This window comes from Octodon degus, unplaced genomic scaffold (genome assembly GCF_000260255.1).
Source record: "Octodon degus isolate 3935 unplaced genomic scaffold, OctDeg1.0 scaffold00029, whole genome shotgun sequence".
NCBI lineage: Eukaryota > Metazoa > Chordata > Mammalia > Rodentia > Octodontidae > Octodon > Octodon degus.
The window spans coordinates 18,815,598-18,821,893 of record NW_004524605.1 but is presented as its reverse complement, the minus strand read 5'-3'; positions in this window follow the sequence as shown (position 1 = coordinate 18,821,893).

Genomic DNA, 6,296 nt, shown 5'->3' with positions numbered 1-6,296 from the left:
TTTAATTGGATTCACTAATATTTTGTTGATAATATTTGTATCTATGTTTATTAGAAATCTTGACCCATAATTTTCTTTTGCTATAATTTTTTTTACCTTGCTACCTTTTGCTATCAGAATAATTTTAGACTAATACAAACAGCTTGAAAGGTTTCTCTCTCTTTCGATTTGGGATAGTTTGAGAAATACCATTAGTTTTTCTTCAGAAGTTTGATTGACTTCAGCCCTGAAGCTATAGAAGACATTTCTGTCGGGAGACTTTTACTATTGATCTAATGTTCCAGCTTATTATTTAATCATTGTAGGTCTCTAGGTTTTCTGTGCCTTTTGTTTTTCTAATGCTGAGGCTGGAACCCAGGACCTTCTCACTGAGCTATATATTCATGTACAGCATATGTTTACTGTTGTTGCTTTGTTAACGTCTGCTTGTTTTTTGAAACAGGGTCTTAAGAATTGCTAAATTGTGCAGGATGCTCTCAAACTTGGCATCCTCTTACTTCAGCCTCCCAGAGTGCTGGGGGATAACTGGCAGGTGCCACCACACCCACCTGTTTTCCTTTTCTTCTCAATTTCAGTATGTTAGACATGTACTGAAATTTATCCATTTTTTCTACATTTGAGAATATGTGGGCATACAGTTATTTGTAATATTTTCTAATAATTTTATTTGGTTCTGTGGTATCTATACTAAATTTACTTTTTCCCTTAGCAATTTCGTTTATTTTGGTCTTTTTTTTTTTTTCTTACTGAGTTGAAAGATTTTTCTGTTTTGTTCTTCTTTTCAATTAGTTCTGTTGCACTGGCCCTTTGGATATTTCTGTTTTTCATTTTAGTGTCTTGCATTTACTTCTTCTCTGGTCTTTGTTATTTCTTTTTCCTACTACTAACTTTAGTTGGATTTCTCTAGCTTATCTAGGTCCTTGGTATGCGCCAGTAGTTTCTTTGAAATCTTTCCTGTTTTCTATATAGCTATTGCTATGAATTTCATTTTTAGTACTGTTTTGGTTGAATACCATGAGTTTTGATATGTTGTTATTCGTTTACATTACATTTACAATCCAAGGCATTTTAAAAATCTCTCTTTCAATTTCTTTAGTAGCTTGTGTTTATTCAGTAATGTGGTGCTTAGTTTCTGTGAATGTATGTAATATATGGAGTTTATTGTAATGCTAATATCTAGTTTTATATTTTTGTGGTCAGTGGGAGTAAAATTACGATTTAGAATTTAAAAAATTTGTAGATTCTTGTTCCGTGGCCAAAACTATGCCTTATTCTACCAAATACTCAATGTGATGAGTATTTTGTATTGTGTAGTGTTAGATTAAATGTCTGCTAAACCTATTTAGTCTATCGGAAGTTTAGCTTTGCTGGGTAATTGTTTTTTTTTTTTTTTTTTTTTTTTTCTTTTTGGATGATCTATCTGCTGATGAAAATTAAGTGTCAATATTTCCTGCTATTATTTTGAATACTGTTTTTCCCTGTATATGTAATAATGCTTCTTATCAGAGTTTTTTTTTATGGTGGTACCAAGGATAGAACTCAAGACCTTGCACTTGCCAGCAAGCAGTTATGCTACTGAGGTATATCCCTGACCCTAATAATGCTTCTTTTATAAAATTAGTTGACCTATACTAGGTTCATATGCATTCACAAGTGTTATAGTTTCCTGTTAAAATAACTCCTGCTTTATTATACAATAAGTCTGGCTTTTGTGCTTTTGTCTTTAAGACAATTTATTTGATATGGGTTGTCCCCACCTTCTTGGTTTGTTTTCATAGAGATGGAAATACATTTTTCCATCTTTTCACTCTCAGTCTTTGCATGTCTTTACTTAGTTCTTGAGTTTCTTGCAGACAATGTGCCATTGAATCTTGTTTTATATTCATTCTGCCAGTCTATTTCTTTTACTTGAAGGATGTAGAACACTTACATTAAAGATTTTTATGAATATGTAAGGATTTTGTTTTATTAAATTTCTTCTCTTTTATATATTGTTTTTCCTTTTTTCTTCTTCATTTTTGTAGTTGGGTAGTTAATGGCACTGATAAAATTTTATTGTTTTCTTATTCCTTTTTGGATGCTTGCTGTAACAGTAAATTTTATGTTTCCATGTTTTTCATGATGGCAGTTCCATTTTTTGTCTTCATTGTTTTCTTTTCTACACTATTGCTCCAAGTCTCAAAATTTCACCAGGTTGCAAGCTATCTCTTATTGAATTCCAGCACAACAGCATGGTCCCTTACTAAAATGTAGCTTTCCAACAGTTGCCCTTGTTATTTTTTATCATGGAGGAAGTGAGTGCTGGGGATCTCTATTGGACCACCTTAGAAGTCCTGTTGGGAAATCTTAACTGTGGTTGTTTGGTTTCCTGGACTTTTCCTTTTCTATTATGGTTGCAGAATATTGTTTTATGAGAACACAATTTTCATCTTTGATCTGTATGCAGCTCCACTATTACTAAATTATATTTCAGAATGGTTGAAATTGTCAGAAACAGGGTAGAAAGGAATTCCTGTATTATCTATGTCTTTCTTGCACCGATTCAAGATGATATTTATAAAGAAAAATCCTTAAAACCTGTGCACAGAATCCAAGATTAGTTCTCTAGTGTCAGTACAAAACATGGTTTTTCACTATACTGGTTCAATCATTATTGCTGGATGTTACCATGAAAGTTATTAAATTTTATCTACATGGCCCCTTCACTGAATACATTTAAGTTATGTATAAGTGATTATTTTGTTTGTTTTTTCTTTTTATTTCCTTCTTTTCCTCCCCACTACCCCCACATTTTTTAAACAATGCTAAAGATCAAAATCAAGGCTTTGCATTGATTTTATGTTCAACCTTTTTTTGTTTTTATTTTTTCTCATTAATATTGCCTAGGTTGGCCAGGAATTTGTGAACTTCCCACAAATGACAGGCAGGCAATGCCACATCCCACAAAATAGTGATATTTTCACTTTATAAATTGAGAAACTGAAAAAAAAAAGCATACTAACTTATATCTAAACAATTCATCTTTTTAGTCCTTACTAGAATTGCTTTAAGACCTGCTGTGCTGGAGAAAATCCAGCTTCATATCAATACAACCAATAGGAAAGGTTGATATCTGGAGTGAATACAAAATGTTAATTAGCAAGGCAGATGGGTAACATAGATGAGAACACAATATTAAATGTCACAAAGGAAAACTTTCTAAGTTTAGAGACAGAAGCATTTGCATTTAATATGGCTTCTTCTACTGATTCTTAAATACTATACTTTCCCTAATTACTTTTTTCTTAATACTACCTGATTGCGCTTGACTTTTTAGTGTACCTTAGTTGATTAGAAAACCTGGCTTCATTGGGAGAGAAGTGTATGTCTTTCATGAGTTGCAAAAGACTGCAAGAAAAGTAAGAGACTTTTGCAATGTTAATTTTTAATAACAGACTGGATGCACAAAATTCTACTTAAGAAGCAGCCACCTCAGTCCTGCATGTTCTGTTGGAATCCCAAGGATATATCAATCACCTTCTCATTTTATTGTTTTGGGAACACACTACAGTGTACTTGTCTATGACACCAGCAGGAATTCTAATCTCACTCAGGGTTCATGAATTTCAGAAGAGTCTATAGGCCAGCAGGACACTATTTCAGAAGGAAAATAAATCTTCATGAAGAATCCCCAAGCAGTTTACCAAAATTTAATCAACCTATGACTGTGGTTTCAAATAAACTTTGCTACTTTATTACCCCTTAATGAACATACTCTAAATTTTATTGAAAATATCACAGGGGATTTTCCAGATTAGAAACAATTTTTGAAGTTTAATAGACTGTGTGTTTGTTTATTGCACTGACAATATTAAATTGGAATTTTATTTAAGGTCCTAAAATATTCATTCATAACATAATCCAGAAATATATCTTCAAATATTTAATGTGTTCACAACTACTTTGCTTTGCAAACATTTTTGAAACATTGCTTAGATAATTTTAGATGATTATAAATGAGAATAGTTACTTATAGGAAAATACATCCCTCCTATACACATCCAAAATAACATGAACATATGAGGACACCATGGGAACTTTTCAATGTCCTTTAGAGTTTATGAGAGTTCTAGTTCTTCATCATGTAACAGTAATTTATTACTTCTACAGTGACTGAGGTAATAATTAGAACAATGTGAGAATGAACATATCAGTAATGCAATCAATAAGGTAATTACCTCCAATATATCTTATGGTCAACTTATAAAATATTAACCTTATCTTTGCGTTTTTACAGTGAGTAGACAGACTGGTATGGATGGTGGCTATGTGACATTTCTTTATTTTATTTTAAACAGAAAAAAATAAAAGAGATACCAAAAGGCCAACAAACCCATACAGAATTTCAAAACAAGATAATAGGAAATTAACAGTGTTTATTATATTTCATATTGATATATTTTAAGTAGTTGCTCATATTACCAGGTACAGGCATACATAATTGATAAAATAATAGAAGCGCTATTTCTTTCAATAAACTAATATAAATTGATAAGTAAAATTGTGTAAGATATCTTGTGTGTAGATATAGGTATAGGTACAGGTATAAGTATAGGTATAAATATAGATATCTTATTCTCCTTCCTTCCTTTCTCATTTCCCCAATCCCAGTTCTTTTCTTTCAAGCAGTGTCTTTCCCTTTCACTGTATCTACTATATTGTTTGGATCATAATTACTCTTTCAGTTTTCTATACTAAGGAGACAATACAATATTTATACATACAATTCTAATTTATTTCGCTCATAAGTATGGTTTCTGCTTGCATCCATTTACCTACGACCACTGTGGAAATAAGTGCGACCATCCTTCAAACAATGGGTTAGAGGTCGCATTCAACCCAGCTGTTACCTTCTGGGTATTTTCTGAGAAGAAATGAAAACATTACACTACAGTGGCATATGCACACCCATTTTATAGCAGTTCAATTTGTAATAGCTAAATCTTAGAAACAACATTCATCAATTGAAGAATGGATGAAAAAGATGTGCTATTTTTATAAAACGAAGTATTATTCAGCTATAAAGAAAGATAAACTTGAGGCTTTTATAGACATTTTTCTTTTTAAAATATCCGCTTTTGTCCTTCCCTAAAGACCATTACAAATTGATTCAACAAAAATGTCAGTAGCCACATGTTCCAGCATCATTCTTATTATAGTTGATAGTAATGTTTATATAGTTATAAATTATAGTTTATAGTTATGTTTCTATTTATATTAGTATGCCAATACCAATTGAGGATTTGAAATTAAATTAAACCACATTCTAAATTCTCAATTTTATTCCTATGGTATTGAATACATTTTAAACAGATACATTATACATTTATTAGACTAAGAGCAGGTGAATCAGTCTTTTAAATATCAAGGCAGAGAATCTATGGATTGGAAACTGGATTTATCCAAGAATATTTGTAAGCTACAGGCTACCAATATTCAAATACAAGTTCCATTTTTGTTGTATATTCTTATCAAGTGCAATCTTTGAGAAGATTTTAAATAAAACATCCTGTGCTTTAGAAGCTAAAAGACACACACAGAACCAAAATCTAGGATTTTCTCCTGGGAGGGTGACTTGATTGATTCATTGAAGAATGACCTTCTAAATATTTATATTCATGAGATTCCCCCAAGATTAGGCCTCTTTTGTGCTTAATCTTCACCAAATTTGTAATTTTATTTATTTATTTATTTTTTCAGTACCGAGGACTGAACTCAGGACCTTGTGCTTGCCAGGCAGGCGCTTCTGCCACTGAGCTATCTCCCCCTGCCAATTTGATGCCTTACATATTATTAAAAAATTTTGCATAAATGTTTATAGAAGTCCACTTTATCTAATCAGATTTGCTTTCAAATGACAGTTTAATTTCCTTCCCAATCTAGATGCCGTATGAAATACTGATAACATTGAAAAAAATTTACTGGTTTCTTATTCTCACTGCCTCAAACGAAACAAAAACTTCCAAAGAAAGGACCACATGAATTACTTCTTGAAAGTTCATACATAAGATACGGTCTGTTGGAAGGTAACACAATTATAAAAGAAATAACCTTTTTTTTTAAATCTATGCATCTGACTGAAATGAGGCTGGTGATTTGTTGCTTTACTCAATATCAAACTTTCATTTCCAGGAAAATCACTACCTGTTCTGTCAAATTGTATCCTTGATGATCAAGAATCAAAATTCTGTTGAAAAAGTGTATGAGATGTTTTGCTGGGTAAGACATTCAGAACGGAACAGCTGTGAAGAATGAAA